The sequence below is a fragment of the Chinchilla lanigera genome, unplaced genomic scaffold (assembly GCF_000276665.1).
Source record: "Chinchilla lanigera isolate Chin_1 unplaced genomic scaffold, ChiLan1.0 scaffold00049, whole genome shotgun sequence".
Classification (NCBI taxonomy): Eukaryota; Metazoa; Chordata; class Mammalia; order Rodentia; family Chinchillidae; genus Chinchilla; species Chinchilla lanigera.
The window spans coordinates 9,355,812-9,379,007 of record NW_004955450.1 but is presented as its reverse complement, the minus strand read 5'-3'; the positions used below and the strand labels follow the sequence as shown (position 1 = coordinate 9,379,007).

The window sequence follows — 23,196 nt, the reverse complement described above, 5'->3', positions numbered from 1 at the left end:
TGCCTGATTTCTCCATCACTGGGCTGGGTGCTCCCTGAGGAAAGCGACTGGTTCTCACTCACTCACCCAACAAACTTGTTGGTGCCTAATTTTTAAAAAGAGTAATGGAGCTAAGTGTGGTGGTACAGGCCTGTAATCCCAGCACTCTGGGAGGCTGAGGCAGGAATATCGCAAGTTCCAGCCCAACCTGGGCAACTCAGTGAGACCCGGTCTCAAGGTAAAAAATAGGCTGGGGCTGTAATTCAGTGTGAAGGTCCTGGGTTCAAACCTCAGTATGAAAAAAAAGAAAAAATGAAAGGTGCAAGAACTGAATAGACACATCTATTGATTATTCTTATATCCAAAGAGGACATACGAGGCATCCTGAACACAGCAGAAAAGGCTCAGCATCATCAATCATCAAGGAAATGAGAATCAGAACTACTCTGAAATGCAACCGCCAACCTGCTAGGAGTGCGACTGCCAAAAAGTCACATGAAAAATGGTAACAAGAGGCCAGGCAGGGTGGCACACACTTGTAATCCCAGCACTTGGGAGGCTGAGGCAGGAGGATCGTTGGGAGTTCGAGACCAGCCTGGACTACAAAGTGAGTTCAAGTTCAGCCTGAACTGCATAGCAAGACCCTGCCTCAAAAAAACCAGTGGATTGAGTGGATTGGACACTTTTAAATGGTCTGTTATACAATGTTGGAATTATATTTCAACAAAATAGTCACAATTTAAGAGTCTTTTGAAAGCACTTTTGGGGTGCTCCTGGGGCAGGGGAGGAGTCCCAAGCAGGCCTGAGTCCCGGTGGCCTGAGCGCCAGCCACTTCCATGGGGGCCACCAAGTGCCGGCACACTTCCTCCCCGACCACGATCGCCCTTGGGACGTCAGCTCCCTGCCTGGCCCGGGAAGGCCAGCCCAAGAGATAGATCAGTCACGACGGGCGAACGTCACCCACAACAGGACGACACGCCGCTTCCAGACACTGGACACGGAACTCCACCTCGCTGAGCCTCGGAGCCCTCGCCTGTACGGTGGGTGAACACAACACTGTCCATACCACACAGCACGGCTAACGCACTTGTCCTGGCCCAAGAGGTGTCCGAGGACGCGCTGCTGGGTTTCCCGAGAGGGCCGCGCAGGTCTCATTCACGAGTTTGGGGATGGGCAGTTCTTTCCAATGTCCTGTGCGCTCAGGCAGCACCCGAGCCTGCAGCTCCTCCCCACCCTCGCCCCCTCAGCTCAAACCTGGCAGTACGCTCCTTCCGGCAGGGCGTCTGCTCTCCTCGGCGCTGGAGATGCTGGGGACAGCGTGGCCTGGCCTCCTCGGGACCCTGAGATGAGGAGGGGTATCTGACGGCCATGTGGCTGGGTGACGAGGAGAGGTCCCCGCTGGGCATCGCAGCCAACCCACAGGCCCGGCCCTGCCATCTGCTCCCCCGGCGAGCAGAGCAGCTCGGCGTGGATGTGCGCCTGGCCGAGGCTCAGCACCCTGACCAAGTGCCCACTGGGGGACCATTCCCCATCATGGGGGAGGCCAGCGGGCCTGGCCCAGCTCCAGACGGCTCCAGACGGCTCCAGCAGGGGACTGAAACCAGTGTCCGCGGCTGCCCCACAGGTAGTGCGGCTTCCATGGGCCGGTGGGCAGACAAGAGCCCAGCGCCCGGCGGGTGACACCACCGTGCCTCCCCCAGTCTGGATCACCTACTTCAGTGCTTCTTAACGACACCCACGTGAGCAAGGACTCAGTGGGTTTGTCCCCGCGGGTCACATCGGGTCACATCTGCAGACACACGCCCACATACGGTCAGATATGGCCACACACACACGGTCACAAACATACACACAAACATCTCAATCCACACGCTGTTAGTCACACACACTCACACATACAGTCACACAGGCACACTCCCATGCACACCCCTACCCGAACACATGGATACACACATGCAGGCACACGTATACAAGTGCTCGTTCCCATACAGACACACACACGGAAGCGTGCACACTGGCACGTCAACAGCTCACACATGTGTGCAGCCAGGCACATGCATGTTCGCACACACACGCAGAGGCGCTCACACGTGTGTACTGTCATACCTACCCCGTCCGCACACGTAGGCAGCGGGACTATCCTGTATTAGGCCAACAGAAAATAAGCCGGGTTGGTGGTTCATGGTAAACAGCTTACGCGACCTCAGCGAGCCTTGCTGTAGTGCTGGCTCAAGCGACCGAGCCTCTGTTTCCCCACAGAGTTGCTGTGAGGATCAAGTGGGGTAAGGGATGGAAACTGCTGAGCCCGGCGGCTGAACACAGTAAGTCTCAGTAAATGATAGCTTTAGTCCTTGGTACCACTCATAATTTGGGACATAATAAGTCCTATAGCAACCCTGCGAGGTACGATTTTCCCCACTTTGTACAAATCAAAACACGTCCAGCACTGCAGTTGATGTACGCCCACAATCACAGCCCCACAGCAGAACCAGCCTTACACAAACACACAGATGGGCGTGCGCACGCACACACGCACACACAGGGCAGAAGCCACACCCACCAGGCAGACTGCTGGGAGGAGCTCCTTGGCCCCCAGACACAACAGCCCCCCACCTGGCAGAGGGGACCGTGCCCTGTTCTCAGCCAGCTCCTGCTCAGAGACCCAACCACCCTCCCGCCACCAGCCATCAAGGGGTCAGGAGGCGCGGGCTCATAGCAACGCTGCCTTTTCCACCGGTCCCAGCTCCTCCCCCGCATTGGCCCAGGAGGCAGGAAGCTGCAGTTGCACCAAGGCACCCCCCTCCCCAGCACCTCCAGGACAGCGCAGAGCGCATGAGGGACTGAGCCTCTGACAGAGCCATGGTCCTGTCAGCAGCCGTCTCCCCACCGCACCCTCTCGTGTCCCCCGGGCCAGGGGTGGCAACTGTTCCCCACCGCGGCCAGCCTCAGGGTGTGGCACTCCCCTTCCATCTCCTAAACTCTGTCCCCACCGCCACGGACAGTCCCTTCCTCACACTCTCAGCAGATGACCCAGCTGGAGGGCGGCACCTGCCTCCTGCCGGAGCGCCAACACTTCTCTCCAGGGAAGTGCTCTTGGAAGACATGGTGACCAGGAATAACCAAGCAAGCGGGAATGGCTGGGGCTTCCGGGGCTCGCAGCTTCTCAGCAGCGGAGCTCTGTGTCGCGGGGTCCCCAACCCAAACGCTTACCAGCGCCGGCCAGGAACAGCAGTGAACCCAGGTCGCCCACCCAGTGGGTCACACAGCTGGATGCGGAGGCCACCACCCGGGCCCCCAACTGCCGCCGGCCAGGGGCCAGGCCTGGAGCTCAGACCCTCAAGGCACTCAAAAGAAAGTGCTGGTTTTGACCTAAAGAACAATCTCCTAGCTCACATGTCTTAAAAGCCACAGGGGAGCCAAACAGGTCAGTAGCCCACAGAGCTGTTTGTTCCACCACAGCCACGGTCCGGTGCTGAATTCCACCTTCTACTTGGGTGAGGCACCAACGTGGAACCTGGGCGGCCCTTCCACGGCGCACACTCATACGTGCGGGGTCTCCGCCCCGGTGCACGTCCCCCCAGGGAGACAGGTGCTTGTAAAGCCCAGGCCTCCGCAGGGAGGGGCGCAAGCGGATGAGGGTGATGGCCCAGGCCAGGGACAAGCACCGGCCAGCAGTGCGAGCCAGCCAGGAAGGGACACGAATCGAGATTAAAACTAGGGGCTCCGGGGCTGGGGATTTAGCTCAGTGGCAAAGCGCCTGCCTGGCAAGCGCAAGGTCATGAGTTCGGTTCCCAGTACCAGAGAAAAACCAAAAATAAACAAATAAATAAATAAATAAAACTAGGGGCTCGTGGGGCAGGGCGGGTGATTCTGGCTTCGTGTGCCGGGTCCCAAGCTCTGCTTTGTGACGGCACCGAGGTCTCCATGGATGTCACAGTGGTACTGCCTCCATCCTAGGGGTGTGGGGCAACTTTGCTCCTCTGAGAAAGTGAGTTAGTATCCTTCGCAGCCCCCCAGGCCTATCCACTCGCTGGTGCTGAGCAGCTGCATCCTGAAAAGGGACAACACTCCTCCAGGCCAGGCAGGTCCCACACTTCCTCTCCAGGAAAAGAAGCCCCCAGCGGACACCACCTGCCTCAGCCTTCTCCCTCCCTGAAAGCTCTGGATTGTCTGTCCCCTTGTGTGGCACTGTCGTGTCACCTCCAGGGAGCGTGAGGCTGTGTCTTGGACCTTCTGTCACCTTCCTCCCCTGGAGTGTCAGCCCCTAGCAGCAGGCTAGGTTATACATGTCACAATCCCCAGGCTTTAGCACGGTCGCTTACACAGGGGGGGGCCACAAAATGCCACCTTATTGGGCTTTCTTACTGAGATGATAAACAAGAAGCTATCAGCCAGCTGGGCATGGTGGCACATACTTGTATCCTAGCATGCTGGGAGGCTGAGACAGGAGGGTCACAAAGTTTGCCTGGACAACTTAGCGAGGCTTTGTCTCAAAACAAAAAAAGGCTGGGAGAAGGCCCTGAGTTCAACCCCTAGTATGCGGGGGTGGAGAAAGAGAGAGGGAAAGAAAGAGGGAAAGAAAGAGAGAGAGAGAGAGAGAGAGAGAGAGAGAGAGAGAGAGAGAGAGAGAGAGAGAGAGAGAGAAAGAAAGAAAGAAAGAAAGAAAGAGAGAGAGAGAGAGAGAAAGAAAGAAAGAAAGAAAGAAAGAAAGAAAGAAAGAAAGAAAGAAAGAAAGAAAGAAAGAAAGAAAGAAAGAAAGAAGAAGAACAAGGAAGGAAGGAAAAAGGCTCCAAGCCTAACAATGACAATGCCGGACTCCTTGTGTCGGTGCGGTACTTTGAATCTCAGGAAGAATCACAACCCTACCCGTGGTAATGATCAATGACTTAGGTTTGCACAGCACTTTGAAGTCTGCACGGCACGTTCACAGCTCTAATTTTACATCATCTTCAAAATCATCTCATAAAGAGTCGCAGGGGATGAAACAAAGTAGGTAAAATGCAAATAATCACCAAAGCGGGCAGTGCGGCGGGGGGGGGGGGGGTCCCTTCTTCTGCTCTCTCTACCCAGGGCCTGTTTGAAATTTGCTGTTGTAAAGAGGTTTCTTTTTTTTAAACCACTCAAGTACATAAGTACAAGGTATTAGCATCATTAGTATTTTTTCTTGAGACAGGGTCTCCCTATGTATTCTAGGTAGGCCTTGAACCCACTATGTAGCCCAGACTGGCCTCAAACTCTTGGCAACCCTCCTGCCTCAGCCTCCTGAGTGCTGGGATTATGGGTATGTGCCACCACATTCTGCTTCCTTGGGATGTAAAAAGGGTTCTACTGAGAGGAAGATCCCTCGGTCAAATAAGGTTAGGCGACATGGGGTCAAGCATGGAAATCAGGTCCATGCACTGCAGGACTTCTCAGGACCTTTACAGAACCTTCTGAAGCACTCCTGGTCCTCAGGACACAGCCTGGGAACTGCTGAGCTGCATGGGAGACTGAGTGGAATCTGGGCTGAGAACACCCCACTAAGTGCTGAGCTGCACAGGTAGACAAGAGCCCCATTTTCCTGAGCACACCAGCCCCTTGCAGGGTTCTGTGGAGATCAGAACCCCAGGCAGGGAAGCCAGGGGAGGCATGCGCTGCAGATGAGCCCCCCACAGGGTAGGTGGTAGGGGAGACTGGCCTCTGGACAGCGGTTGGATAGAGCAGGCAGGGGCACAGTGACATCGGCACCCCCAGAGCATCCTGGGTAAGCCAGGGCGCCCCTCCCACTCCCACCCGACTACTCCTGGGCGCAGCCTCCACAGGACAGCTGCTGCCTCAAACCCGCCCACCCTTCCTTCCCCTAATCCTCACCCCAACCCTGTGCCACGCAGCAGCAGCAGCAGCAGCAGCGGCAGCAGCATCTCCAGCAGCACTCTTGATGCTTAATCTCTAATGGAGCATCGGTTTTTCCATCTTTCTCTCCAGCCTCCTCTCCCTTGGTCCTGAGGCCTTGGGTCTCAACGATTAAAAAAAAAAAAAGAAGTGAAAAAGATGATTTGCTTTGTGATATGTACACGTTTCTTAGCCTCAAAGAAAAACCTATCTTCACTGAGCCAACTGTGCACCAGGCCAATGCCGGCATCTACCCACTCACAAGCCCACCACAGCCCATTTTACAGATGGGCAAACTGAGACACACAAAGGCCGGGGATTTGTTCCATCACTGAGATGAAAAGTGGCAAAGCTATGCTTTGAACCCAGGCAGAGGAGTCTGGAATCTGGGCTGAGAACACCCCACTAAGCAGCCCCAGAAGGCAGCCGGGTCAGGGCTGAGCTTCCCGCAGGGCAGGGCTTAATATGATCCAGCTGCCAGCAAGAGTGCAGGTACCACCGGTGATTCAAACCATCTTAACTCAAGACACATGAATTACAGACCTTACAGGAACATGTTAAGGGTCAAAGCTGGCCCAGGGGCAGCCAGCCAAGCGCAGCAGAACCAATCTCTGGCCACCTGCAGTTTCCCAGACCCTCTTGAGTCCAAACCTCTGAACCTGGTCCTGTCACGCAGCTCAGAGACTTTCCCTGCTGCTGGGCCAGCCTGGTCAAGGCAGGCAGCAGGGCGTAGAATTTACAGTGTTGGGGGCTGGGGATTTAGCTCAACGGCAAAGCACCTGCCTGGCAAGTGCAAGGTCGTGAGTTCGGTTCCCGGTACCGGAGAAAAACCAAAACCAAAAACAAACAAACAAACATACAGTGTTGCCCGAGACTCAGCCCCCAGCATCCCTGGGGGTCTGCACAGCCTGGTCCTCTGCCCCTGGCCGGTTGGCCCCTCTGAAACCAGGGCTTCAGCCTCAGTTCCTGACCGGCACTCCAGCACGGTGGGCAGCCGAATGCTGACTTTTGCCCCTTCATCCTCCTGTGCCCCAGGAAACGGGGCTGCCCCTGTCTTCTCCCAGCTCTGACCAGGGTCACCCCAAGGGCAGAAGAAGGCAGGGAGAGTATGACATCCTGCTGTGCTCCGCCCGAAGCCAACCAGTGCCACACTCCCCTGCTTATTTACCTGACCAGAGGAAGCGCAGTATCACCATCCTACAGATGAGGAAACCGAGGCTCAGAGAGGTTAAGTAGCTTACAGATGGCACGGCACAGGACAGCGGAAGAGTCTGAAAGCCCAGGCAGCTAACAAGTGTGCCACGGGGTCTCAAGAGTACGAATGTCCCTCTCCTAGCATTGACCAAGGCAGGTGTGATTGTGGGGGATCACACCATCTTCTCTCACACAGCCCCCGACACCCCAGCAGTTATGTGTGCTCAGTCACTGCACAGGCAGTGATGCCAGCACTGAGCGGCACATGCTGGGCGCCAGGCCCTGCTGAGTCCCTAGCCTACTCTCCAGTAGGATTAGAAAGTTCAGAGGGGCGAGCTGGGGATATAGCTCAGCGGCACAGAGCCTGCCTGGCAAGCGTGACGTTGTGAGTTCGATTCCCGGTACCGGAAACAAACAAAAAAACAACAACAAAAAAGAAAGTTCAGAGGGGGAAACTAAGGCTTCGGGAGCAAAACAAATCACCCAAAGTCACTAGAGCACATGCCTGCTGGCCACCATTGCCAGAGCGCTCCACCCCTCCCCAGACTAACAGCCAAGCTGTATTGCTCTTAGCCAATCACCGTTATTCCTCTTAGCAAGCTGATGATTGGCTCAGGAGGGAACACGTGACCAACCAGTTCTGGCCAATGAGATAGGAAGAAGTCTATGGGACCGTTTCCTTGCTCTTTTTCTTTTTTCCTCTTTAATAAATTTAGGCTGGGCTAGTTAGGCCTCATTAGCCGCAGTGAAATCATATTCACTTTTATTTTATTTTGTGCACTGCTGGGAATCAAACCCAGGGACTTGCGCATGTTAGGCAAGCCCTTCCCCACTGACCTACATCGCCAGACCTCATTACTCGCTCTTAAAAACAGGTTTCCATTAAAAGATGGGCACCTCCTTCTTCCACTGGACACTTCTGAATGTGAGGACTGGAATTATTGCAGCCATCTCACCACCATGAGGTGCTCTTATGAGAATATGCCAGTGTGCTGAAGAGAACAGCCAGAGAGGTAGAAAGGACCTGGATTCCTATTATTTAAGCCTCTGACGTCATGCTTTTCCATTACTTTCTGCCTAACTCCCATGCCAAAAAAAAAAAAGTGAACTTCAGTCTCTCGGGCTCCAAATTAAATTGAGTGCGGGTCCAGAGTTTGAACCCATATGCTACCCTGAAGACTGTCAAGCTGCCAATCTAGACAGACCCAGCGATGAATCTTGAACTTGGGCTGGCCTGGTTTGCTAGGTTAGAAAACACAGGTCAGGGGCCCGACTCAGCGCGGTACCCATCCCTGAGGTCAAGCCCTAAGGGTCCCACCAGAGTCCTTAGGCGGATGCCCCCGATGGGGCGGGTCCCAGAGCCAGCCTCTCCCCTTGGGAAGCAGGTCTCCGCCCATTCTCCATTCCCACCGCCTTCCTCTGCCGCTGCCCCATAAATCTCCAGTTTATTAATCCCTTACACGAAGCAGTCGGCGCTGGCTCCTGATTTACTCCCTGTTCATAAAACGCTGAGAAATTAAAGATGGAAATTACCCACAAGGACACCGAGCCTCACTGGGGAGCCCCAGAGCAACTCCTGGCCCCGAACCAGGTCCTCCCCACCCTTCCTACCTTCGGGGGCCCCCATCCAGTGATGTCATCTCATTGCCTGCACCCCAAAACCGAGAAGCGGGGGCCCTTCCTCCCCGCACCCCTTCACCCCACTCTGCGCAAGGCAGGATGGGAGGCACCACACAGATGGGCTCCCCTGGGACCCATTTTCAGAAGATTTTCCTCATCCTAAATCCCTTTGGGAGGAAAAATCAAGTTGCGGACAAAAATTAGGGAGCTGATTAAAGTGATTCAAATGTCAAAATATGTACTAAACCCTGAGACATAAGCTGGCGCAGAAAGGGAACTATTTTAAAGTGATTTCACCCACCCAGGGGTCTCAGAAGCCTCATTTCCCAAGTCTGAGCAATGCCCCCAGGACCTCCAGCTGCCCGGGACACTGATGGTCTCTAAGGCCCAGCGACGCTGGGTCCTCCTGCCACTGTCCGGGAGGGTCTCAAGGCGGCCGAGCTCCCGCATCTCACACTCTGCCCTGCGGCTGGCTGCCAAGTCCCTCAGAGGAAGGACAGCCACAAACACCAGACCCCAAGCTAACGGCAAAACTGCCCCTGCCCAGCAGGACAGTGCGCCTGTAGCTTACGACATGCCTGAGACAGCGCTGGGAGCCGAGCCCCTGTTTGACTGAGTTCCTGCTCCTAAGGATCTCACTGGTTAGAAGGCTGTAAATCCAGAGAACACGTCGGGTCACTTAACCTGGAGAAGGAAAGGCCGTTCAGGGAGGGCTTCCTGGAGGAGGTGGGTCTGGACTGACCCGTGGAGGATGAGTGCTGAGATGTACAGACAGCAACAGCCCCCGAGAGGAGGGGCATCGCCGCGTACTGGGTGCAGGGCAGGCAGAAGCAGTTTGGTGCCACCAAAGCCCAAGGGGCAGGTGGATTAGGAGGAGCAGCAGCTGGGCCTGGACTGCTGTGCTAATGAGTTCTGACTTTATCCAGAGGGCAACGGGGAACCATTAAAGGGTTTCCGACAGGCAGGGACATGGTCCTGTTTGCACTTTAGAACGATCCTTCTGCCTGCCTGTGGGGCTGGGGCGGGGGGTGTACGGCAAAGGTAGATCAGGGCTGCATCAAGGCTGGGCTCTAAGCCAGGACCTGGATGTACCACGGTGAGACCAGGAAGAGGCTGGCGGCCTGTGGGGACTCAGAACTCCAGTCCTCTGGCCCAGGAATGAGCCCCGGGAACCTGGGCACCCCAGGGGCTATCCGCAGGTGGCTCCTCTGACACCCCCAAGTAATCAGTGCACCCTCCTGCTTCCACCTCCAGCTCCTCTCCCTGCCCTGGGCTGGGGAGCAGCCTCTGCCGGTCCTTGGTCCAACTCCCCCAGGGAGAGAAGCAGGGACACCCGAGCACTCTGGGAGGAGGACACTTGTCCCAGTCATCTTGTACGTGGTGTTTATATCAAGCCTCATTCCAGAGCACCCCTGTATCCCCAGCCTGAGCCACATTCTTGCCCCTTCCTCTTGTCCAGGGCTCCAGTGCACCAGGGCACACTGGTTAGGATCTGTACACCACACACACACACACACACACACACGCACGCACGCACACACGCACATACGCACACACACACACACACACACACGCACGCACGCACACACGCACATTGGATGTGCTGCCTGCAGATAGCGCCACCTACCCTCACCCCTGAGGCCAGCACTACTGATTTGCATAGGGGCTCAGAGAAGCTTGAAGAAACTCCCAGGGTGCACCAGGGCAACAGGGGCTTTCCAGGGTGCTCTCTGCCCTGAACACCTGTGGCCCTGACAACACTGGGTCGCACAGCTTGTCTCCCTCCAAATCACTGCCCCAACACAGGCCACCAGGATGCACAAACAACCCTTGCTGTCACCGTCTCAGTGAGAATAGAGAACCTGGCTGCCATGTCTTCAGCGCCTGATGTGGCCCTGATCTCCAAATCTCATTTCATCCTGTAGAGCAGTGACAGTGACTGCCATTGCATGGGTTAAGAAACTCTGAGCCCATGCCAGGTGTGGTGGCGCATGCCTGTGATCCCAGCACATGGGAGGCTGAGGCAGGTGGATTGCAGTGAGTTTAAGACCAGCCTGGGCTACAAAGTGAGTTCAAGACCAGCCTGAACTGCATAGTGAGACTCTGTCTTAAAAAGACAGAAAAAAAAGAAAAAAAAGAAAGAAACTCTGAATTATCCTTCTGGACCTACCAGCCTACAAAGAGGCCTAAGTGTGACTTGGGCAACGTGGTCCCCTCTCTGGTCTGTAGAGCGGGACAAGAAGAGGTTGTCCCCTCCCTCACAGCAAGCCTTGCAGCCACCAGCACTGACACCCTCCTTATGAAGCCAGCGTCCTCCCAGGCCCAGCCTTATGTGGGGGCCGCTCCTTGCCTTTGTGGCCCCTGAGAGCACGGAGGGAAGGAGAGGACAATCTTCCATCTGGAGGTATAAATTACACCAGGAAGCTTCCTGGGTTGGTGCCTTCTTTGGCATTAGGGAGATCATTAATTATGTAGTAAGTGTTTGAAATGAAACGACATCAGTAGCCTATAGGATTCATTTGCATAGTAATAAAGGATTGATTAGATGCAATGTCTATCTGAGGCTATGGGGATTTGGGCCGGGCCTTGTAGCAGCGGTAAACCACAACCACCGAAACCTCCGGGACAGTAAATCATGGTGTGCCAACTGCTGAAGGACTCCTGGTGCCCGCTGATGACAGCCAGGTGGCCACCTGGCCAGGACCAGGGGTAGCAGCCCAGCGCCTCAGCCTTGCCACCAGCGGCCTGGATTTTCGGGTGGGAGATGCCTCCCACAAGCTCCAGCCCGCCAGAGGCTGGGAGCTGCTTCCCAAGCCTGGATTTCGCTGCAGGCGCTTCTGCGATTCCTCGGGGAGTCAACTGCTGCTGGCGCGGCCCCCTTTTAATGAGGCGACGGGAGGACCGGAGGAAAGCAGCTCCCACTCCTGGGGAGACCAATGCCACCAAAACCCTGCAGGCTGGAGCTGGGCGGCCACCGCGGGGCCACAGGGACAGGCTCCCACCTCAGCGGCAGCAACAGTCACAGCAGCGGTCACTGCGTGCCGGGCAAGGGTCGGCTCCACCCTGCAGCCCAGTGAGGGAGCAGCCACCAAAACCCCATGGCGCGGGCTCGGAGCAGCGCCGCTAGAAAGCAACACGCTGGCCTCCTCCCTTTTCCTCCCCTGCGGCCACCCTTTTCCGAATCCTTTCCTGACCACTATTGAAACACTGCCGCCCTCTTCTTGCTTTTCCCCACCTGCACAACCTTCAAATGTATTTCCTTTCTAGCCTGCTCCACCCCCGGGAGAACGCAAGCACCACAGGGAAGGGGCCCGTCCTCCCGTCAGTGGTCCCTGCTGCATCCCTGCCAGGGCCACCTGGTACACAGCAGGTGCTCAGCAAGTACTTGTTGAATGGCTGGGGTAGGGTCGCCTGCCCAAGGTCCCCCAGCTTTTCAATGGCAGGGCTGGGTTCCAAGCCAAGCGCTCTGCGTCTGGGTCGTACCTCACCAGGAAGCACCTTCTCCTCCTCTCTGACAGAGACCTGTGGGGCGGTCGTGGTGGACAGAACCCTCCCCTGCTGAGGGAGGCCCCCCAGGTCTCGCCTATAAGCCCTCTCTATGGTCTGCGCCCTGTCGGGAACCACTATCATCTAACTCCTTGTGGCCAAAGGCATCACAGTCAAGAAAGGGTCCTTTCAAGCAGGAGTTCAAGGCCAGCCTGAACTGCACATGGAAACCCTGTCTCAAAAAGACAAAACTAAATAAATAAAATAAATACACAGAAAAAGAAAGGGTCCTTTTCCAACAGCCCTGCCCTCACCGAGCACATGGCAGTCTCAAAACATGCTGCCGGGGCAGCCGTGCTCTGGCATGCGGCCCATGGATGAAGAGCAGCCGATCAGCTCCATGTTTAAAGTATCTACCAAGTCGGCTCAGCCCACCCACCCCCAGACCATTGCTACCCTCTGGATGGAGGCCGTGGCCTCTGCTGGCGGGGGTGGCTTTTCCTCCTTCCTGTCTCTCCTCCCTTTTCCGCTCCCTGTCTTTGCTTGGTGTCCACACCCCAGGCCCCAATAAAGCATCAACACGAAGTCTTGTCTCAACATGTTTTCAGGGGAACCCGTGAGCTGCTCAGCCGTGGGTGACCCTGGGTGCCTAGCAAGACCTTGCTCACCATAAAGAAGCACAAAGGTAACTGGGCATGGTGCTGCACACCCGTAATCCCAGCACTACGAACAGGAGGATGAGGCAGGAGGATACCAAGTCTGAGCCCAGCCTGGGAGAGTTCGCAACTTAGTGAGATCCTGTCTCAAAATAAAAAATAAAAAAGCGCTGGGGATATAGGCCAGTGTGGAGGCCCTGGGCTCCATCCCCAGGACCACCCCTAAAACACACAAGAGAAGACACATGCTTGACCTTGAAAAGGACAGGAAGCCCTGCTGACCTTTCTACCAGGGGACCTGGATTCTTGAAGACACAGACAAGAGTTCCCCGGTTTTCTCAGTGGTCTCTACAAATGCTTCCACTCAGGTGAGTGACAGTAGCTCATGTCCCCCCGAGCCGGACTTCCTGAAAGGCCGTGGAGGAATCTGAGCCCATTGCCTGTTAATCTGAGGGGATGTCAATGCACAGTTTATACTAGAGTATAAAAGACAAGCCCAGCGGGCACTGGCAGTGCTAACACCCATCAAGTCTTTTCTGTATTCTGGGCACCAAGCAAAGCCCTTTACCTGCACAGTTCATTTGATCCTCACAACTCTGGGTATTTTTATTAATATTAGGTTATCAGCATTTCCTTTTGACAGGCGAGGAAAGGGTGTGCATAGGCGAAGCCGCTTGTCAAGCACCATGCAGCTAATAAGCCGCAGAGCCAGGACTCTAATGTAGTCTAAAGAGGGGACATGGAAGCGGGGGGCGGGGGGGGGGCAGGAGGAAGACACCGGGTGTGGCTTTTAGGTGTCCTTTGTAGCTTCAGAAACATCACTAAGTGGAAGGTGTTCCTCTGGCTCTAGTGCGCCGCCAGGGACAGGCGGCGGGGCTGAAGGTCCCATCCCTCTCCCTGGATGGAGGAACGTCAGAGGGGGCCAAGAAGCAGGGGACAGACCCCGGCTGGACAGTGCTTATCCCTGGCCAGGAGCCTGAGCAGAGCCACAGCATAGCTGGGAAAATTTCCCCTCTGTGCTCCCAGGAGCCAGGCCCTTGCTCAGCGACTGTCACAGTGTCCCCAATTGTGGGAGAGAAGTCTGCACTAGAAAGAATAGAAGAAACAGCAAAAAAAAAAAATCCTCAGTATAATGACCTTCAAGAAGAGCAACTACATTTACCTTGAAAACTGCAGAACTGAGAGCTGGGTCTGTACAGGAGATGCAAATGATATGCAAACACAAATGCAAATGGACCAGGGCTGCCACTCCAATGCCTCCACACCCAGCGCCTCCAGAGGGAGGTCGAGGAAAGCGGACCGAGGGCAGCCAGGGAGGGCTCCGGGGAGCCGGGGTTGGGTGGGAGATGACAGGAGGTGAAGCGGGAGCCAGGTCTTGAGCGAGTTTTGCACTGCGATGCCTCCCCACCCTGCTGAGATCCTCTGGTCACTGTCGCTCTGCGCTGCACACATGTGTGCACACACACATGCGCACAGAGCAGTAATGCAGGCACGGAAACACTGAGGGGCAAAGAAGGGATCTGTCTGGGAGAGAAAGAATTCTGTGCGCCCAACTCTGGCACTGTGCCGCCTTGGAACAGCAACTGGGAACCCTGTTTCGATTTTCCCGCGGCAGCAGTGAGGAGTAGGCTCACTGTCCGACAGTCACTGACCCTTATCCGAGAGGCCCAAAGGTGACCCATACACAGCGCCAAAAAGCAAGGAAGACCTAAAGACCTAACTTGGCTTTTTTGTTTGCTTTTTTCTTGGCAACGCTAGCCAAATGCTCCCCGACTGAGCCACACCCCAGCCTAAGACCTAACTCTAGCTGGTGACACACAGCTGCAAGAGTCCCCTCTGACAGCTGGCATGGCGGTGCACATCTGTAATCCCAGCACTCAGGAGGCTGAGGCAGGAGGATCACCAAGAGTTCCAAGCCAGGGGGCTGGGGATTTAGCTCAGCGGCAAAAGTGCCTGCCTGGCAAGCGCAAGGTCGTGAGTTCGGTTCCCGGTACCAGAGAAAAACCAAAAAAAAAAAAAAAAAAGAGTTCCAAGCCAGCCTGGGCTACATAGTGAGTTCAAGGCCACCTGTACTACATAGCCAGATCCTGTCTCAAAAAAAAAAACAAGAGTCCCCTCAGTCTCGCTCCAGCAAAGCCTTCCCCACGCAAAGTGCAACGAGAAATAACTGTTGCTTTTTGCTCTCCCACTTGGCGACCTCCCTGGTCTTTAACCTCCTGTAGCCTCCTTAGCCCCCACCCCTAGCCCCTCCATCCCCACGCTGCTGCAGCTCGGGCTAGGGGTGCTGCAGGATGCACCCCCAAAGTACCTCTGCTTTCTGCAGAATCTAATTTGGAAATCTGGGGGAGGAAGCGGATCTCTCACTTGAACCCCAGTGGGACCCAAGCATAGATTTTGCAGTTGCCACCTCTCTCCGGTGACTGTTCAAGACAGAGGAATGGCTCCTTCCCCAAAAGTATACAAACTTGAAATGCCACCCTGCCCACTGGCTCCTACACACACTCACAAAAAGAAATGTGCTTTTCAGAGCAAGGAATGAATAAGCACTTTGTCACCCTGCAGTTAGCTCAGCGTCATGGGGGGGGGTCGCCCACCCTCTCCTGCTCTCTGTTCCCTTTCAGGGTCCAGAGAAGCGGACCCTGAGGCTGTGTCCCCTTCCTCCTTCCAGGTTCGGGGACAACACCAGAGCCTGAGGCCCCAGGGACCCTGCACACTGGGGATCTGAGAGGGGCTGAGGCCTGCGTCCAGCCAGGCAGAGGGGCTGGACCAGAGCAGCCCCGGGGGAAGGGGTCACCACACCCCTGGGCCCCTGGGCCACCAATCTGGGACACTCTCCGTGCACCTGGGAACTCCAAGAGCCCTGGCAGGGAGGCAGCTGGGCACGGGGCAGCCTTAAAATAAAGGCCATGATTAGCTGAGCCAGAGGAGCTGCAAAATGCCAAATCGCTGTATTTTAGGGCCTCAGACTCCCTTTCCAAATTAATATTCATAGGGACTGACATGCCATTTATTTGCATATGTAGATTACTGCTCACCCTCTGCAGGGTGTTTTTATTTATTATATTATTTTAAGTTTGGATGACGCAGCAGGCCGGGCAGGCAGGGGAGGGCAGGTCCCGGGGTAGGAAGGGGCTGAAACAAGGTCTGCCTTGAGGCCAGGTAGACCCCAAGGCACCAGCCCAGCCGCCTCTTCTGCGACTCCCCAGAGCCAACTTCGCTCAAGCACCCGGGTTGGGGTGAGTCGGCGAAAGGCACTGGAATCACCTAAGACCTGTTTCTGAGGGCGACAGTCTGCTGTACAAAGTTGTAAGACACAAACCAGAAAACAGATGCACCCCAAAAGTACGTCTAAACTGCGCAGCCCTGAGGGCAGTTGCCACTGTTATTGCTTCCGCCCCAGCCCCGCCGCAGGGAAGGAAGGGGGTCGCCCTGCCCACGGTCATCCAGAGCCTTCTGCTATCTCAGGACCCCCAGTCACCCCTCTCCTGAGCCAAGTATCAGAACTTAGCTGCTCCCGCAGGAAGTTCAGAGTCCGCCGTGAGAATCTAGAAGTTCCTGAATTATCCCAAGGTCAGGCCTGGGGACACAAGAAAAAGCGACTGGAGGAAGGCGCACCTGGGAGACCCGCAGCAACCGGCAGAAGACAGAGGGGAAGAGCAGGCCCTGCCCCTACCGCCCCCTGCTGGCGGAGAGCGCTCCCCACGCCGCCCGTGTGCTCGGCTGACTTCACAGGTCTGTTACCACGCGAGCTAAACAGTGCCTTAAAAATCACCTAAAGGAGCGGCCAACACAGAAGAGGCATTCGCCGTTTAGTTACAGTTAAGGGGAAAAGGACGATTTTTTTCAGGTAAATCTATTCTTGAAGTTCGTTAAATCTACAGATGCACACCAAACCGCCTAGCACACCCTGGGTTCGATCCCAGCCATACACACAAAGCACAAGAAGGATTCACCCGACCTCTGTCTTCTATCTCAGTGGTCCTCCGCACAATCAGAATGTCACCGGTGCATAGCAACACACACAGAGTGTTAAGTGGGTGCCGTGTGTGTATGCTGACCCGGCTGCAGATGCTTCGGGACAGATCGGGCGGGGTGGTCGGGAGGACACGTGCAGATGCAGCTCTAACGCCAAGGGAAGGGTGGTTTGGGTCAGCCCAGAGCGAGGCAGGACTTAAGCAGACCGGCATGGTGGGGAGTCTGGAGCGGGGTGGAGACACCGGAGAAGAGCAGACTGAGGAGACAGCACATAGCTAGAGGAAGCTTGGCTTCCCCCCGTGAGTTCCAGGAGAAAAAAAATTGTAAGGCAGTGAGCTGGTACATATCGCGCTGCCAGCGGAGGAGATGGGCAGATGCCCGGCTGCGTGACACAGGCACCCAGGGAGCATCGGGGATTCCGGGCCACGGCCACCTCTGCCCTACCGTTTCCAAAGCCTGTCCCACTTACAGCGGTCCACGGGCTGCTCAGGAGACGCATGTCCCACGTGCAGCCACACACCGCACCTGGAGGACAGCGGAGGAGGAGGCTGGCCAGGTGGAAAGAACCCAGACGAGGGGAATTTTCATGCAGAAAGGGGACATTGCCAAGAAGCACAAAGAAGACAAAAGGAACGCAGGCCCTCCCACACTGGGAGTAGGACTGGGGGCTGCTATGCTTTCGGGCCCAAGCGCTGGGAAGATGGTGCTGCGGACCACAAAGATGAAGCATCCGGGAGAGCAGGCTTGAGAGCCTGGGAGAGAGCAGATCTCACTCGAGGTGTGCGGACTTCAAGACGGAAGCCAGGCATCCAAGCACCACTGCTGAGGGCGGCATCTGCCCGGCAGCCACAGCCTGCTTGGAAAGCTGATAGTCGGCAGGGACTGGAACCCAGGGATTCGGGACCGCGGGAGCCACCACTGCTGCCTTCCAGAGCCACGCTGGTCAGGGTCCGCCATATTTATGCTATGGAAGCTGCTATGATTGCAGAGACAAGATCTCGTTTTGGCCAAAAGGCTCCACTGAGAAAAAGAAGTACAGTATGGTGGGTGGAAGGAGCTGAGAACCTACCCATACTTTCTTGCTGGAGTTCAGTACGCAGCACTTCCTCTGGAAGTATGAACCACTTCCTCCAGGAAGCCTTCCCTAACTACTGCTGCTCCCATGGGCGCTGCTCCTCCTACAATGGTGGTCTTCGGGTCCTAATTATTTCCTTTGTTTCTGCTCTCTATTTGATGGTCACACATTGTTATGGCTTCTGTCTGGATGTCCCCCAAAGCCTCATGCGGTCATAGGTGGGGCTTTTTCAAAGGGGGCCAGATCTACAGTGTGTGACGCTGGGATTGATTCATGATGCAGTGCTAGGATCAAAGGCACCAGGACTAGAGATGTGAGTGCTACCTGCCCTGAGTAGCCTGCATAAGATAAAAGGGGACAGAAAGACCCTGTTAAGGTCCTTTTCTTGCTTGCTCTTGCTGTCTCCTGCCTGCTGTGAACTGTCTCCTCTGTGATGCCTGCCTGCCATGTGCCACTCTGCCTTGGAGCCAGCCAGCTATGAACTGGAACCTCTCCAAACTGTGAGCTAAATAAACTTTTCCCCCTTTAACTTTGGGTGTCAGATATTTTGTCTCAGCAACAAGAAAAAAGTAACTAAGACCCACACCTCCTGCACAATGTTATAAGTTCTTGAATGTCCACTATCAAATCTTCAAATACCTCTTCTTCTTCAAATACTTCTTCTTCTACCTCTCTCGTACCAATCAAATGCAATTATTGAACTCATTCAGATTCATCTTCCCAATAAATCCTATTTTACACATGAGTAAACTGAGGCACAAAAGGTGAAATACTTTTCCCAGGTTCACATGGCCAGAAAGGAATGGAGAATTCAAACCCAGGTCTTGAAATCTACAGCCAACATTATTCACTGTTCTTTCTTCCTTTTTAAAAAGCATACTACTTTAGTTCCTCTGAACTAGATGATTCTAGGCCCATTATAATAACCTCCTTCTTTTGGCTGTGGTTAACATAAGCATGACATGCGATTCACACTTCCAGCCAAGAAGAACTGAGGAAAAGTCTGCTCAGGTATTTCTGGAAAAGGTTCCTCTCCTGCCTTTTCTATCTGTACACAAGATACTGAGAATGAAACAGCTGGAACTGTGGCAGCCATCTTGTGACCTTGAGAACAGGAAAGGTGAAAAGCACCTGGATCTTGGATGAACCACTGAAAAAAAGAACCTTGAAGCAAAAATAGCCCAGACCTTTTGATAAGAGAGACACTAACTTCCTCATTGTTCCAGCCAGTAGATTTCAACTTTTCTGATGCTCAAGGCCTGGATACCCACTCCAGTCAAGGGCTCACTACAGATACATAAGCAAACCAGTATGGACGCTATGCAACAAGTCCTAGCCTGCCCTCCTTAGACCGATCTCAAGGTTGAGGTCCAGTAACTGTTCGATCTACATTTCATTAGTGGATTCTGCTCTCCCTCTCTGGTCACATGGGATCTATCCCCTCATACTTAGACGGTGATCTCAAGGTCGCTGACCGAGTCCTTTGCCATCTTCTGTCCCCGCCTCTGAGGATCAAGCTAAAAGCAAGGTACTTGCGCGTGGCCGGAGGGACCAGCGGCACAACTCTGCATTCCTAAATATTTGTTCTTTGAAATGTCTTTCTCAATTAGATCTCACCCAAATGTTTGAGAGTCAGGCTGAATTCCAACTTCCTGCTCCAGAACAGACAGGTTGCGCCTGCGTAATTAAGCCAGCCAGCTTTATTTGCTATAAAAACATGGATTTTTTTTTTTTTTTTTTTTTTTTTTTGCTCTTTCTCGACTGTAAACTAATCAATAAATAGAATCCTGATGAAAAATGCCAGCATTTAGGAGAACAACCCTTTTATGCTTCTTTTCTTTGGGGGCTAATTAACACATTGGGGATAAAATGTACTGTTAGATTCATCCGATCAGCTATGTTGAAACAAACTCTCTTGCTCCTGCTGAGACATAACTTTGGGTCAGAAATGCAGGCGAGACAGACAGACAGGCAGGCAGGCAGATGGTTTCAAAACATTTTGAAATGCGCCACAAACACACCTGTAAACTTGTGATGCAGGCTTCCTGCAGCCCCTCTGTTCACACCAGCTGTTCAGGTTTTTTCTTCTGTCCCCTAAGAACACACTGCCTGGTGTTTTGACCCATGCGGCCCACCTGGCCCCAGCGGCAGGGGAAGCCATCTCTAGCACTTCCTTAGTTTTAAAGGAAAAAGACACAGCTCTTTGGACAATGACCATCCACGCCATGAGGGGCCCTCGGAGCAGATGACACCTTTACAGTTATGTTACCACTGTAACAAACCCCCTGCTAAGCCTCAGGGCAAGGAGACCGCATCCAACATACGACCACGATGCCTATTTATTCCCTAATTATGTCGCAATATATTCTCTGTGTGTGTGTGCTGATGAAGATAAAATATTCTTTTAATTCTACGGCCACCTGGGGAGAGAGGAAGGGGGTCACACACAGGCAAGTCCTAGAATTCCTGCAGCTGAATTGCAGCCATTGTTCCAAGTCTCTCCCCTCTGCAAGGGACATAAGAAAAGCACACATTTTACCTTGTTTCACCACACTGGTTCTCAAAGTGTGGTCCCAGACTACCACCAGCAGCAGCAGCAGCAGCAGCAGCAGCAGCTGAAGACTCTTGAGAAATGCAGACCACCAGGCCCACTTTAGACCCCCTGAATCAGAAACTCTGAGGGTAGGTTCAGTAATCTGCTTTCACAGGCCCTGCACACTGACCTCTGAGCACCACGAGCCTACAAAATAGCCAGAGCATCACTTTAACGTCAGCCAGGTATCAGGAACACCTAAAATCTATAAGGGATGGGCTCCTCTTGCTGCAGTTCAGGGCTCCATTTATCCATCTGTACAATGGGGCTCTAGAACTACAGGGAAGCTTCAGATGCTGGAATTTACGAGGCACATGGTTACCGGGCACCTGTCTCTATGGATACCTTGCAAGATCACCGTTGCCAACACTCACCAGCTCCCTCCTGCCACACGCTAACTAGCAGAAGCTCTGCAGAGCAGTTCTCCAATGCCACAGCTAAGGTCATCAATGCAGCCTCGGTGGGTCACCCCTGGCAACCAGGAGCTGGGAGGTGGGGCTGGAAGCCCACAGGATCTCCAAAGCTCATCGCCAACAGCTTCCCATCTTTTCGCCTTGGAGCCCTGAGCCACTGGAGGGAAGCTGGCGGCTGTCACTGTCTTTGCTAGACTGTCCCACTTGGGCAGCTCTGCAGATACCCTCTGTGTGTTTGCCTCCACAGCAAGCCTGCGAAGGACAGAGCCTAGAACCAGCACCATGAGGCTGGGGACTCTGGAGGTCTGATTCATGGCTGTGTCCCCAGGGGCCACACAGGTGCCCATACGGAGCAGCAGCTCCAGCACAATCCTGAGACTCAGTCTTCCTAGTCCAGGCCCTGCTCATAAGGAAGTCCAAACACCTTCAATACCCAGGTGCTAAGTTATGGCTGGGAAGAGGCGCAGAAATGATCGAAACCCTGGGGGTCAAAGAGAAACAGAAAAAGATGCAAGAGCCAGCCAGTTTCCAGCTGGTACAACCCTGGGCTCACCAGGTGCCGACCTCCCCCTCTCCCGCATCCCCTCCCCATTTAGAACCAGAGGACCTGGGGGCTGGAATCTGAGCGTGAGTTCTCCTTGGCCTTGACCCTGATGCCCTCCACCCAACTGCTTAGCCAGTCTTCTAGCCTCCCTGCCTCCCTCTAGCACTCAAGCCCCAAGGCCACAGCCCTGCTCCTCCAATTGTAAACCACCCAAGGCTCAGGTCTTTCATCTGAAACCCCCTGCTCCCTCCCTGGCTACAGGAGCAGCCTGCAGGGGTCCGCACTTTGGGGTGAGCCAGGCTGTGGGCGTCACTTAGCCAGGATTCCAGCGCAGGTTCCGGCTAGGTGTGCGGCCAAGGGTCACGGGAAGGAGTCATCCTGCGGGATGCCGGGACAGAAAGCAATCCCCCGCCTACCTCACCCCTGCAGCCCTGCAGCTCGGCTCTGTGTGAGAAAGTGGTAAAGTCAGCGTGGAGTGCTGCGAAGGGCCCCGATCCGGGAGCCGGGAGACCTGGCTCGCCTTCCCTTCCTCCCTCGGCCAGCTCTGGGCCAGTCCTCCCACTTCCCCGGGGCCTCGGTCTGCGGATCCGTGGAATGGGAGGAGAAGCCTCTACTGCAGTTGTAGACTTCACATTTGTAGCGGCTTAAACAACAGTCGAGCAACGCAGAGCGCTGGTGCGCGGTGCCCACCAGGGGGAATCCGCCAAAGCAGCGCAGCGGGCGGCAGGTTCAATGCCCTGGGCACCCTGCCCAGGCTGCAGGGGCGAGGTCGCGGTGACCCTCTGCGCAAAGCCCTCGGCTTTTGGCCCCACCAAACCTACGCTAACCCTGGCAAGAGAATCTCCCGGACAGTGCTCCATCTGGAGGGTGACAGGCGGGGGGCCTCCCTCTGGGCTCGCTCGGGTTTCTGGCGTTTCTGGACTTGGGGAGCGCAGATAGGCGCCGGGGCAAGCTCGGGGAACCCCACCGGCCGTCGCGCGCCGCCACCTGGCCGGTACCTTAACCCGGTTTCCCGGGCAGCGCGCTGGAGCGGCGCTGACGCCCGGGCACGAGTCCCTTTGCCCGGACCCCAAAGCGTTCCCAAAGCAGGATAGCCCTGCTCTATCCGCTCCCAGAGAGGGCCTGAAACCGAGCCGCTCAGATTCTTCTCGAGAGCCTGACGGCCAGGGACGGAGTCTGCCAGCCTCGCTGAGCGGACCAGAGGGACGGACCGAGACGCGGCCGCCGCGGGATGGAGCCCGGGAGCCCAGGCCGGGAGCAGCGGGCTGCGCCGAGGCTCCGCGCCCGGGTCGCGACGGCGACGGCTCCGTCCCACGCGCGAACGTCCACGCCCCCGAGGCACGATTACTCCCCTTTTTAGGTCCCAGGTTTCTAACAAAGTAGGAAAATAAGCCAAGTCCTGGAGGAGGGCGACGGAGCGGGGCAGCTCCACGGAGCCCCAGCGACCACTCACCCCCGCCTCACCACGGCGCCCACGGTGGCAGGGCGACAAGTTGGGAACTTCGAGCCCACGATCCCGGAGCGCACGGGGAGTGACTCGCTTCTCTTTTAACTTTGGGAGCCGGGGTCGCCGGCGGGGGCGGGAGCGGCGCGCGAGGAACCACACGGGGCTGCCCTGCCGCCCGGATTCCCCCAATAAAAGGGGAACGCGCTCCGTGCGCGACTCCCCGAAGCGAAGCGCGCGTGGGTCGGCCGGGGATAGGCGGGGCGAGACGCACTCGGCCGCGCCTCGGACTCGCACGCGTCCGCGGGCACCCCGGGGCTCCGGCCGGGCGTCCCCAGGTTCCCGG

The 23,196-nt window shown here is 55.4% G+C and overlaps 1 protein-coding gene across 4 annotated transcripts in view; it reads right to left on the bottom strand.

The window, feature by feature from the left end:
- The window catches only part of Megf11 (multiple EGF-like-domains 11), a 279,614-nt gene that overhangs the window by 255,740 nt on the left and 678 nt on the right, over positions 1-23,196 (bottom strand). The window lies entirely within an intron of this gene.